We start from the raw sequence: 13,139 nt of genomic DNA, 5'->3' as shown, positions 1-13,139 counted from the left end.
AAAACATATTAGGTGTATTCCTGTCAGCACAGTGCTTCAAACAGAATGTAAAGCAAACAGTCACCAGCTGACAAAATCAAATCACATCAAGAAGAAGATGTAAAAAAGTACAACTTCAAAAACTAATCAATTTCACAACTATGGATGCTGAGAATGCTCTTTTTAAACAGGAAAATATTGTATCAGAATAGCAGTAGAATAGTCTTTATTCAGTTTATAACAAACCATAAAAACACATACATCCATAAATAGCTTCTACAATCAATTCTATATAACATTTTACATAGGAATAATTAAAAATACATCTACATAGGTATTTATAAGTATATACAGAAAATTACAAACATAATAAATTAAATCGCCATAATATCCTATTTAAAACATCCCTAAAACAATTGATTAAAAGAAGAAGAGTACTGTAATATATTGTAGGTACTGTACATTCTAGAACTAGCATGCAGTCTATACTTTGGTTCTCGGGATTAATTTTAGGGAGACAACCACTTCATTCTATGTTGTGAATTAACAAGTACTTACATCTAAGGCGCCACGCATATATCAACTATCTGGAAGAGGCAAAAATAAACCATAAAGCGCTGTCACTTCTAAGTATTCTGATTTCAGATCTCATTTGCCTTTTCAACAAGAAGCGGAAAATTGGAATTAACCAAGTTTTCCTGTGAGCGGAGTATCTTGGACAAAAAAGAAGAAATGGTCTTCTATTTCAGGAAGGGGCAAGATAGATGGACAAATAGAAGAGTTATGTCCATTCCACCTGTTGCGAAAGCTATAAAGAGGCAGAATGCTGTATCTAAATTTAGAATATAACGATTTTCCTTGAGGGGGTTTGATTTGGTTCATGGACTCCTCACACTGCAACTTGTCTTTGTAGTGCAATACCTTTCTGTCTCTTTGCTCCATAAATTGCAGCACCAACCCCCTTTGCTCGATAGATGTTAATTGCTGGAGCAGCCAGCCATTAAATGCATACTATCAACTTTTTGACTACAACACAGCTAACTTGCTGAAGAATTAAATGACACTTGGAGATAAGTGGTATCCAAGATAAAGTGTCAGTCTGTAAACCTTAACCCCAAGTAGTCAAATTGTTTTACTTGTTCTATGTAGGTATCAGCCAATTTCACCTAGATCTGGATACACTTATGAAGTGCTTCCAAGATGAAATCTTAAGTTCAAAAATTGACAAAACACAGAGCATGTGGTTGCTGTGGGCAAACTGTTGGAAAGTCATGAGTTTACACTTTAGGGAGAGAAATGTTTTATGTACATATGTTTAAGATTTGGGGCACACGTCTGGTGAGGGGGTGGTTCCAAATAAATCATTGGAGGATGCAATGAATAATACACTAGCTCTTGATAACAAAGACAAACTTGTCTTTTGCAGAGCTGTGGGAATATTACATCAAGTTCATAAAAGCCTCCACCACCAAAATGGAACCTTTCAGAATACTTACGAAAAAAAAGCAGAATGTGTGTGGATGGAAAAACAGGCTGCTTTTTCAGTAAATCAAAAAATAGCTAATGCACCTACATTTAAACAGTTTTTTATCAATAAGGCGAGTGTGCATGTAATTGAAGGGGTTTTAGGACAAGAGTGGTAAGGATGAGTGGTGTGTAATGTTTGCATCTAGAACGTTTAGCGAAACAGAAAGAAGGTATGCTATAATTGAGAAGGAATTGCGGGCATGTGTATGGGTGGTTGAAAACTTCCACAACTGTGTGTGGAGAAGCAGGTTTATTCTCAGGATTGACCAGAAGCCTTTGATGGAAATTTTGACACCTGGAGGGGGGAAGGGGGGTGGGGGACACCACTGCCCAAATAGCAAGATTTACTTCTAGGTTACAGGAGGAGACCTTTGGAGTAGAATATGTTCCAGACAAACAGTTTTACTGTAGATTTTTCAGATGAAGGTGAATGGGATGAGCTGAAAGTGGTTGCAATTGTTAAGAATTTAGAGGCTTGTCAGAGGAGTGGGGGGGGGGGCTGAGGAAGATGACCTTTTGCAAATAGTTATGAAGTATCTGATGGAAGGATGGCCAAAAGAATGCAAGGAAGGATTCTGGAGTTGGCTCATAAGGGACACCGGGGGATGTCTTCCATGAACAAACTTATTAGATCAATTTTTGGTGGCCTGGGTTGGACGGTGGTAAGCGACTGTGGAGTGTGTGTAAACAGCGATAAGATGCTCAGAGAGTTTCATCTTCCGCTTAAACCGGTTTCCTGGCCAGTTTCACCTTGGGAGAAGGTGGCCTTTGACATACATGGTTCCTTTAATCGTTTACCTATGGAAGTGAGATTTGCCCTGGTAATGATGGACTATCATTCAAAATTGCTAGAGTTCAGGTTCGTGGCACAGGCAATCGCTTGGGTTGTAATTTAATTTTTTAGAAAATAATTTTCCACAGAAGGCTGTCCGGAAGTAATGGTGAAGGATAATTGAGAGCAAGTCAAGGGAGATGGAAGAGGTTTAACTTTTGCATGGCATCAGGCACGTTACCACGTCCTAATATGAACCACAAGAGGCTGGTCAAGTTGAACATTTTATATAATGTGCTTAAGGAAAGTGTGGCTGCTGCAAAAAATTCAAGTGCAGTACACGGAGGGAAATACTTTGGATGTACCACCTTTACACTTCATTCGATTACTGAAGTCAGCCAGTTCCATTTGCCTAAAAGGAGAGATCCTGTTTCCAATTTGCATCATTTTTTTCAGTGAGAGATTGGGCGTGGATACTCAAGTCAGGATTGGTGAAAAGGGGAGATTCCAAATTTGGTCTTGCTCTTAAAGTTGTAAAGGTGAACAAGAATAGTTTGGTCACACAGGATGGTAAAGTATAGAATGTTCATATAATGGTTAAATGTAGAGATGCTATGGGAACAAGTGTTGATGATAATGTTGTGAAAGTAGATGTTTCTGTGGTTATAAATGGTCAAAAATAATGGTTAGTCGGGGTGTGGCCTAGCGGTCATACATGGCAGAAGTGCTTCAGGCAAGCACCGGCAGCAAACTACATCCTACATAATCCTGCTCTATTACCAATCCATTTCACACTTTTCAGCCTCACGCTGGCCCGGTAACACAACAGCACTATCTGACGCAGTGCATTAAGTGAAGGGCACAACACGGTGGCATCCGTGAATTGATCCGAATAAGTCTGATCAAGCGGCTTGGTGGGTGTCGTCAGCAAGGCCGCGGATGCGGTGCTGGGCCTGTTGCAGTGGAGGTGCCTCATGGGCCTTGGGCCAGTGTTCGTTCGCCTGGCCGTGATCGGCAACACTGCCTTGTGTAGCATTGCCGTGCCCCTGCGGTTGTGGGGCCAGGCCAGGCCCTCAAAGCTGCATGGAGAAAGAGGGCCTGGAGGGCGTGGACGCTGCCGGGCACTGGGATGGCTTGCTCGCCTGGCAAGAGCGGACCTGCGGCGCAAAACGGTGATGAGTGGGGGCCGTGGGAGCTATATTGCGGCGACCTGAAGGACTGTGGCTGCTGCAGATTGAGAGCTTGAAGGTACCTGCCCTAGAGACCTGCAGCCTTTGACAGCGGTGGTTTTCTGTGCTGGATCGCCAGGTGAGGCACTCTTTAGGTGGGCAGGGGAGTGCACTACTATCTACAGAAGCGGTTGGGTCAACCAGCCTACACCTTGCGTGGCTGGGGCGGTGGTGCCACTTTCCCCTCCCTAAATTTTCAGGAGAGCGGAGCGGCTTCCGATGAAGTGGAACCCCATTATCAACAGAAATGCACATATCTATCAGGAACAATTACCATGGACTGCCTGAGCGGTGTAGGAACACGGGCCACAGTAGTCTGTATGGACGATCCCCAAATACACCCCCCACAATGACAAAAAATAAGCCCTCGGGGTCCACCTCTAAGCAGAGCACAATGGACTGATACACAGGGACTGGAGCGACAACTGTAGATACCGGTGGAGCCCCATGCGCTTCATCAGACAAAGCAACTTTGCTGGCTGCAATTACCCAGTCCAGGGACATGCTGGATGCAAGGATTGAAGCAGTGGCATCGGATGTAATGCTGCTTCGCCAAGATCTCCGCAACGCAGTAAAGCGTCTCACGGAGGCTGAATCCAGAGTCTCTAGCATCGAAGATCTCATCTCCACACTGCAAAAGAAAGTTGATGACCTTGAAACCTTGAGCAAGGCATGGCAACACGCGTGGAGGATGCGGACAGCAGGCCTGCAGCTATAACCTCCACTTTGTGGGATTTGCAGAGGCCTTTCCTCCCCGATTCATAATTTAACGTGCTCACAGAGCTCTGGTAAAGAAGCCACCTCGCCACCTCCCTCGCCCCGACCGGTCATTGCCAGGATTCTAAATTCTCATGACACTTCTCAAACTGGCAAGATTTCCAGAATCCCTCTCCTTTAAAATCAACCCATCACATTATGATCTTCCTGAACTGCACCAAAATGGTCCAGCAGCAGCGCCAGTGCTCTATAACGGTAAAAGCCTGCCTTAGGGATCTTAACATTTCCTACATGCTCCCATTACCACTCGGTGTGTGCATAATCTATAAATCCTGCACACAATTTTTTTAATACCCCACAGGAGGTTCTCAACTGGACTGATGAAGAGCTCCTTGATTTGGATTCATCCTCCAGCGACCCACAGCAACAACAAATGAAGCTGTTGTTCCCCCGGGGTAAGGATTGGGCACACAGCATATTGCAGATGGATAGTCTCTTTGGTGAGGCATGGGGCCGCATCGCACACTCCTGGACACTTATGGTTAGTTTCTTGTATTTTGGATGCTCTCCATATGGTGGCCCTGTGTACAGATAGTCTAGTCCACCATGTGTTAATTTTGTGCCCAGATGACTAATTTGAATGCTAATGTTCCACCGGGAAGGCTCAATTTTATAAGCTGTAATGTTCGGGTGGTCCTGGACGAGGTGAAGCAGGGTGCAGTGCTTCGCGAGGCAAAGCGCTTAGGGGTCTAAATACTACACATCTTCTGGGGTCTAAAACTCCCTGTCTGACCTGCTTTAGTTATGCCCACACCTTTCAGTCAGGATTTACGAGAAGCTGCCGGGGAGTGGCTATTCTAATCCAAAGAGTTCCCCTTCAGCTCCTGATGACTTGGGTAGACTAGTAGGACAGGTAGGTTTTCGTGATGAGAACCATACACAGGGAACCCAGTCATTAATAGCATGTATAACCCTCCACAACTTCTTCAAACCTTTGTAGATCGACTGGTAGACATATAGGTGTACGTACCGGAATGAATAGCGGTCACAGGCGGAGACTAGAATGATGTTATGCATCCTGACAGGGATAGATGGCAGGCCTCTGGGATGATTCGGGATGCCTGCCGGAGACGTTTAGCAGACATTGTGGGAAGGGTAGTGTAGAAAGCTGGCTTAGTATATGTTGCACACTTATTGAAGTGAAACACCTTGCACCAAAGCCAGACAGCACTTAATGTGATTTTAGTGGTCTTAGAAAACCATAGAAAGCTCTCTAAGTGATATCTGGAGAGAGCAGCCTTTAGGCTTAGTCCAGGAGTGATAAGCAGCTTGTTTTACCAAATACAATCATGCAATGTAGGTTAAACAAAAAAGAACCTCAAAGCGTAGTTACAAAAATATGTCCATTTATTACATAACATTCACTAACACATTGGCCTATCTCCTACACGGAGATATAAATACAAGTACACACAATACTAAAAAGAAGTGGAATGCCAACTGCGGCCAAAGTCGGGACTTGGACCAGGAGACTCAGAAGAGCTTAAAACAGATGGACACAACCAAAGCAAGTACCCACGAACCCCATGGAGGATCTGTGCAGAGATGGAACACAGCTGCTTACTTATTAAAAGTCAATCGGAAAGAAAGACCCTTACCAGTGGACCCAAAGAAACCCAGTGGAATACAAAAAGGTTGGAGAGTCCTGTGGATATCCTAGGAACCAGGATACCTACATCAAGGAAGCAGTGTGCGTAGATGCAAAGTGACTCAGGAAACCACAGTAGACCACAATGGAGGACTGTGCAAGAAACCGGTGGAATACAATGGTGGATTCTTGAAGAGAAGAACTTGCAAGCAGAGGGGACAAAGTCTATGCCACACTGAGGTAACCAGGAAGCACGAAAGAGTATTGCCCAACAATGACAGAGGATGCAGGGGTTAGTACTATGACCTTGTCGCCGCAGCTGTGAGGACCAGGCAATGCTGCGAAAGACCAGGAGCTGTGCATAAGCGGTCTCACGCCGAAAGTCGAGAACCAGGGGGTCGGAGTCTGGCGGGAGCACCAACAAGCTTTGGCAAGAAGCAAAAGACATAAAAAAGGAGCAACATGGGGACCAGCAATGTCCAAGTGACCCACCAAGTACAGGAAAGAGAGCAAGCCCCAATAAAGCAGGGAAGCCCATTGAAGCAGCAGAAGACCCTCGCGAGGACCCACATGCTGAAGACACAGGAGTCGAAGGAAGTGAAGCAGCTCAGCAAAGAAAAAGGTCCATGGTGCAGAGGGAATGGTGAGGAAGCTGATCTTAACAGAAAGCGATGCTGGAGCTTCTTGTAGCAAACAATCTCTGGAGTGCAGAGACAACAAGCTCCGGCAACGTTAAGTAGATATGGTGCACAGGGGTTTGGTCCCAGTGGTTTAGACGAGGGATAGTGGTTTCAAAATTGCAGAGAGGACAGGTCAGGCCTGGAGGGAGTTGCAGAACCACCACCTATGTTGCTGACCCGTTCGAAGTCCATGGGACATCAGAAGCAGCAGACTGGTCAGCTTTCTTGTTGTGACTGCAGATGCAAGTGAGTGACTCCTTCACTCCAAGGAAGATTACTTTGGGTGTCCTTGATACCCACCGGTCTGTTGATTCTGGAAGAAACACAGACGACTTGTGATATAGCGAGACCAGGAGCAGCAGCAGTATTCCTTGAGGCAGTCTGGTTCCAGGCAAAGTCCAGCAAAGTCCAAGTGTTAAGACGGGTAAAGTGACATGGTTTCAGGCTGGAGTCTTGTCCCGCGACAAATTATTAGGACCCACCCACAGGTAAGTCTTTTTATACCCTAAGAAAGGGGTTAGGACGACTCAGGGGACCTCCTGGAGAAGGGGCTTGACATGTCCTTTATCCAGTTTCTTGCCAGAGCGGGAGCCAAGGGCTCTCAGAACTTGTTAAAAAAGAGTATGCCAGGAGGGCACCAAATGTGCCCTTCAAAGCGGTCTGGTGGCACTGGCAAGCGCCCTCACCCCAGCCCAATACACTAAGTTCTGTGATAGGAAAGCTATTGTTCTACTTTTCCCTGCTCGAGCTCAGCTCAACAGCAGGAGGTCAGAATTGTGTCTGGGGTCGGCAGCAGCACTAGCTTGCAAGCAGACCCTGGAAGGCTGTTACCAGGAGTACTGGGAGCTTTGTGGAGGAGCCTCACAGTCCATAGACTCGTACCTCCAACACCGATAACTGGGTATGATTCCAACATGTTTGACACAAAACAGGCCCAGGTTCGGCACAGCGACTATATAGCTAGCCATTGCATGATGATGGATGGCCACTATATGTATCAAAATTGCTGACCGCACTTACAAAGCCTGGAGAATCGACGCTGGGGATTGCAAGGGGTTCTGCTCATGCAGGGGCACCTTCACACTTGGAACCAAGCGCCCAGCCTATAGGATTGAAAAGCGTGACTTGGGGGGTAACTGGTTTTAATTGTAGTGAACTCAGATATAAGAAAACATATCTGTCTTAAGTGGCGCTAGCACCAGCTTACACAGGCTGCAATGGTAGTCTCTCAGAGCTGGTATAATACATACTGAAGCCCAGGGGGGATCCCTGGAATACCTGTGCCCTGGGTACTCCAGTATCATATACTAGGGACTTACATGGGTACATCAGCAGCCAATTGTGGATGTACTGAACTACTTCCCCATGTCAAATTTAGGGAGGAAGCACAGTGACTGGGGTCTTGATTAGCAGGATCCCAGTTACACTAGTCAAAAAGGATAATGTTACTTATCCAGTAGCATCTGTTCTTGCACGTAGAGCTTTAGATTCACATGCTTTGCATACTCCTGCAATCTAGTGTTGGGTCCGGATGTTTGAAAGTTCTTTCTCTTCAAAAGAGTCTTTCCAGCCATGAGGTAAGGTGACTCCGCCCGTCGGTGATAGTGTGCATGGGCATTGACTCCATTGTTAGATTATTTTCCCACAAGAGCAAGTAAGTGTAGTATAGAGATGTCCATGCCTATAAAAGTACAATGAACAACTACAGGTACCTGGGGAGGCGAGTGGCCGCATGTGAATCTACAGCTATACATGCCAAGAACAGATGCTTATTGGGTAAGTAACATTATCCTTTCATGGCATGTTGTCTGTAGATACACATGCTTTGCATAGACTATAAAGCTGTATGCTCCCAAAGTGGTGGCTAACCTATAGATGTTGCAGTTGTTTGGAACTGTGTTTTAAGAACTGCCTGGCCTACATTAGATCCAAACATCAAGAGTGTGAAGAGCACATTCTGCTACAGAACCAGGTTAAGGAAAGAAAACTGGTAATTCAACCAATTAGTTTATAAGAAGAGCAGAAACTACATTGGGAAGGAATTTATGGTTGGTATGGAGAATAAACTTGTCTTTGGGTAGCTGAAAGAAAAGTTCTTCTAATGGTAATGCCTGAAGCTCACCAACTCTCCTTAGTAATGTGATGGCAATGAGGAAAGCAACCTTCCATGAGCGAAATTTCAATGGCTACTTGTGCAATGGTTCAAAAGGTGGCCCCATTAACCTTGTGAGAACAATGTTGAGAATCAAAACTGGGGCGAGAGGAATCCTTGGTGGTATTACTCTTTTTAATCCTTCCATGGACACTTTGATTACTAGAACTCTAAGTAGTGACATATGTCTGCTCTGTAGGTACGCAGCTACTGCTGCAAGGTTCAAAGGAATAGATGTGTAAGCTAGTCTAGTTTGCTGCAAATGTAAGAGGTAACAGATGATGTTTTGTATAGAAGCGTCTGAAGGATTGATTTTGTTATTGCAGCATGCAACAAATCTTTTCCATTTTGCTGCCTAGCAAGCTCGAGTGGTAGGCCTTCATGCTTCCTTTAAAACATTAATATAGTCTGGTGGAAAATTTAAATAACCAAACTCTGACTTCAGGAGCCAGATCACTAAATTCAGTTCTTTGGGATTGGATGTCTGATGGTTCTATGTGAGGAGACTGGAGGTGAGGTACAGCTTTTGATGTGAAATTATTGACAGCTCCAACAGGGTGGTCTACCATGGTTGACGTGCCCATGTGGGATCAACTAGAATTAGTATGAGGGATGTTTGCCCGTGTTTCCGAACCACAGACTGGTCTCAGACCACATCATGCTATATGCTGATGTCCTGTTCTTCCTCATACACCCACATAAATCCAGTAACAGGATCCGCTGAATAATGCAGGTATTCGGAGAAAAAATGGACTATATATGAACATTGGCAAGTCTATATTATAGCCTCTGCAGGGCTGGTCAGGTCATAGTGGGTGGGTGACGGACCAAACTGTAGCAGTAGACAGCATGCAATATCTGGGCATCATCTTGTCAGGCAATCGGTCGATCTCCTGGGATCGCAACCCATGCAGAGAATCCTCAAAAATAGTTTTTAGATCTCATTAATACAAATACTTGGGATCAAATCCTTTATATGATAATGCTTGCATTACTAATAAGAGATTTCAACCCGTGTGGGCTGGTGGCAGGGGTGATTTTACGTGTAGGCTATGCAAAAATTATCAGGAATCATGGTTCCATTTATCATGTGGTTGCCCTGCCTTAGATCAACAAAGGAGGCTACTGCTAAAACCCATTTTTTTGGCAGCGGGAGTTAGCTCTTGTGCATAGGCATTAGACTTATACTTCACAAGCAGCTCACCGGGGGTCTAGGGAGATGTGCTAAATTTGTTAACAGCTTAAAAAATCAACTGCTAGATACTGTATTCACCAGAAAAAGCGTTACCGAAGGCAAGTAACTTGTTCTTCTGATGGATGCATTTGCCTGTGGATTCCTCACCTTTTTAACTGAATAAAGCAGTCCCGCTCCCAGCAGAGGGTGCCTGTCTATACCAAAAAATCCTGAAGCAGAGAACATGCAATATGGCCCACCCCTCCTCACCTCAGAATCCAAGCAACAGTGCTTCACAAAAGTGTGGAGGGAGGCCCAAGGTGTCGCCTTGCAGAAGTTAACCACAGGGACCCCTCTATCCAAAGCCGAAGACTCTGGTAAAATGAGCGAGAATACCTTCAGGAGGCTCCTTCTAGGCCAAGGCGTAGCAGATCTTGATACAGAGGATGATCCGCTCAGAGTACTTTTGAGGAAAGCCTTGCCCTTCATCTTGCCCACATATCTGATGAAATGTTTATCATAAAACCTGTAGTCCTTGGTTCTGTCCAGGTAGAAGCTGACCGCCCTCTTGGGGTCCAGGCGAGTATGTTTCTCCTCCTTTGAAGGTTAAGGGGAGGGTAGAAAGTGGGTACGGTGATGGGCCACCCCAAGTGGAAAGGAGTGACCACTGTAGACAGGAAAGCTGCTCTGGCCCAAAGAACCATCTTATCTGCTTGGATTGATGCAAAAGAAGGCTTGGAGCTAAGAGCTTTCAACTCACTCACCATCCTAGCGGCAGTGATTACAACCAAAAATATAGTTTTAAACGCTAGGAACCTTAGGGAACAACTATGTAATGGTTCAAATGGTGAACCCATCAAGAGTATGAGAACCAAATTCAAACCCGACAGACATGATAAATGGAGTGGGAAGCAAGCTATTTGTTAGGCCCGTAATGAATCTTAACTATAGGAGATTTAAAGAACGAGGGGAAACCGAGAAAAGCAGACAAGTAGCCCTTAACAGTAAGTACTGCACAACCCTGGTGTGTTAGTAAAGACAGAATCTCCGAACATCAGACAAATGTGCCTGCAAAGGATCAATCCATCTATCTCCACTAGCTCCACACAGTTTAAACTTGGCCCAATTACCAGACTAGACAGATTTGATGAGTGTCTCCTAGTCTATAACATAACATCCACCATATCCGGAGGGCGAGCGAGAAAGCTCAAGATGCCCTTTTCACTCTCCAGGCATGAAGGCGAGGGTGTAGAACCTGCTCCTGCAACTGTGAGAAGAGTTCTGCCCTTAGAAGACAGAGCGGAGGGTGCAATGAAAGGTAAAGAAGGTCTGTGTACCACACCCTTCGCAGCCAATCCAGGGCGGTCAATATGACTTGGGCCCAGTCTCCGTGAATCTTCCTCGGTAGTGGGACTGCGAAAGGAGGGAAGGAAGGCATAAAGAGCCAAACGTATCACCAGTAATTCCAGAAGAATGACGTGAAACAATCATTCCTCTAGAGACCAGATACCTTTGACCCCAAATAGGCTCCCCACCCTAGAGTGGGTGCATCCATTATCACTGTGGCCACCAGTGGAGGATGATGAAACTGCTTTCCTCGAGACAGATTGCCTAGAACACTTCATCATAACAGCTCTGCTGCAGTCTCTCTGGAGATTCTGACCACCTCCTTGAGATCTCCGTTGTGCTGAAACCACTGTCTGTGGAGGCACCACTGGAGGGCCATCAAATGCCAGCGTACAGGGTTGACCTACAGTATGCAGAAAGCTAACAGACTGAGCAGACGCAAGACCTTCAGACCTGGAACATCGCTCCACTCTAAAAAAGTGTAATCCAAGCCTGGTTGTCTTGAATCCTCTTTAGAGGAAGCAACACAGCACTTACAGTAGTGTCCAGTACTGCACCTATGAACAGGGCGCGTGGAGAGGGTAGAGATTTGGGTACATTTATTAAAATCCCCCGGTCAAACAACTGTCGTGTTGGTACTTGCAAGTGATGCAGCACCATCTCTGGCGACTTTGCTTTGAGCAGCCAGTCACACAAATAGGGGAAGCTAGGAACCTCCGACCTTTTGAGTTTTGCTGCCACCACCGCAATCACCTTTGTGAAGACCTGAGATGCAGAAGTAAGGCAGAACCGAAGGACCGCAACATGGCAGTGTTGAGACCCCACTGTTAAACTTCGATACATCTGATGCAACTTCAGGATGGGAATGTGCAAATACGCATCCTGTAAATCGGACACCACCCAGTCTTCCTTCTGCAGCGCAAAAAGAACCTGAGCCAGGGTCAACATTTGGAATTTCTCTTGTTTGAGGTAAAAATTCAAAGCCCTGAGTTCTAAAATCGTCCTCAAGCATCCGTCCACTTTGGGAATCAGGAAGTACCAAGAGTAGAATTCTTGATCCCTTTCCTGCTCCGTAACCACTGGGATCGAACCTTTTGCAGTAATAACAACCTCCTGCTGAAGAAGCAGAAGCTGCTCTTCCGAGCACAAACCTTGACGGGGAGGGAAAGGAGAGGGAAAATCCCGGAAGGGTAGGGCATTGTATAAGAAAGTGCCTTCTTCTTGCATGGTTGACCCACTTGTTGCTAAACTGCTGATGTACTTTGACTGAGTGTGCCCTGGGCTACTGCTAAACAGATACCCAATTGGCACACACTGGCCACAGGTCAGCCCCTTCTAAATGGTACCACAGGTACCAAGGGCCTCCGCTGCAGCATTTATTGTGCCAAACTTAGGGGCCCTGGACCTTTACACACACACTGCCTTTGCAGGCTGCGTGTTTTGGTGCAGAACAAAGTGAAGAGTTGACATGGCATACATCCCTGTGTGCCATGCCTACATAACAATGCCCTGGCATAGATCAGCCACACTTCTAGCTGGGTGCACTATACCAGTGGTGAGGGTATAGGTGCATAAGCCCTGTACCCCTACAGTGTCTTAGCCAATTCTTAAACATTGTAAGTGCAGTAATACCACTAGGAGTATATGGTACTGGGAGTTTGTCATTATGAACTCTACAGTATCATAATGGCTTTACTGAAAACTGTATGAAACTTCTCAGCACATTAAACCCACACTGATGCCAGTGTGGGATTTAATGAAATATGCACACAGAGGGCATTTTAGAGATACCGCCTGAAAAACGACCCAACTCTAGTGTCCTGGCTGAGTGGCTGCTCGCCAGCTGCCACCACCAGACGTGTTTCTGGACCCCTGGATCGAGACCCTGCTGCTCTCAGGGGTCTGAAACAAAGC

General features: G+C 45.7%; 1 protein-coding gene across 4 annotated transcripts in view; it reads right to left on the bottom strand.

Moving 5' to 3' along the window:
- UBAP2 (ubiquitin associated protein 2) overlaps positions 1 to 13,139 on the bottom strand; it is a 1,436,418-nt gene that overhangs the window by 1,127,769 nt on the left and 295,510 nt on the right. The gene's annotated exons all lie outside the window — the stretch shown is intronic.

The sequence above is a fragment of the Lissotriton vulgaris genome, chromosome 3_1, assembly GCF_964263255.1.
Source record: "Lissotriton vulgaris chromosome 3_1, aLisVul1.2, whole genome shotgun sequence".
Classification (NCBI taxonomy): Eukaryota; Metazoa; Chordata; class Amphibia; order Caudata; family Salamandridae; genus Lissotriton; species Lissotriton vulgaris.
The sequence above is the reverse complement of the archived record's forward strand: the minus strand, read 5'-3'. Positions and strand labels throughout refer to the sequence as shown.